Here is a 767-nt window from a genome sequence, read left to right as displayed (position 1 = left end):
GAGCAATATTTTAAGTTTGGTGTGGTAAAAGCATAGCTTTTTTGCTTTTCCATTACCATTAATGGCACCTAAGGCCAGAGAAACCTCAAAGGGAAGACAAAAGCTTCCACCTCCGAGTCTTGGGAGATGGAAAGACTTATATATGTAAGCTGGAATAGCTCAGTTGGTTAGAACATATGGCTGCAAATCAAGAAGATTCCTGAGATACCTCAGGGAATAAGTTGTCCTCCATACAACTTTTGGGAGCAAATAATGTTAAAAACACCAAAATCACTAGGGATCATGCAACAGAAGCAAGGAAAAGACATAGAGGAGCTCAAAAAGCACCATTGGACCTTCAAGAAGGCGCCACCCTCACTCAGGTGGATTCATTCCTTGCTCTTATTTCTTTCTGTTTTCAGTTTTTAATATTGTGTTTATCTATGTTTTGTGTCTCTACTTCATGATCATTAGTATGTAACCATGCCTTAAAGCTATGAATAAAATCTATTAATCCTTCACCTCTCTTAAATGAAAAATGTTTTAATTCAAAAGAACAAGAAGTACATAATTTTCGAAATTATTAGTGAATTTAATTTAATTATATTGATGTGGTGGCAATAATTTTTGTTTTCTGAATGAATGCTTGAACAGTGCATATTTTTGATCTTGTTGTTTATGAGTGTTAAAATTGTTGGCTCTTGAAAGAATGATGAACAAAGAGAAATGTTATTGATGAACTGAAAAATTCATGAATTGATTCTTGAAGCAAGAAAAAGCAGTGAAAA

The sequence above is a fragment of the Arachis duranensis genome, chromosome 7 (genome assembly GCF_000817695.3).
Source record: "Arachis duranensis cultivar V14167 chromosome 7, aradu.V14167.gnm2.J7QH, whole genome shotgun sequence".
In the NCBI taxonomy this organism is placed as follows: Eukaryota; Viridiplantae; Streptophyta; class Magnoliopsida; order Fabales; family Fabaceae; genus Arachis; species Arachis duranensis.
Note: the sequence above shows the minus strand (reverse complement) of the source record.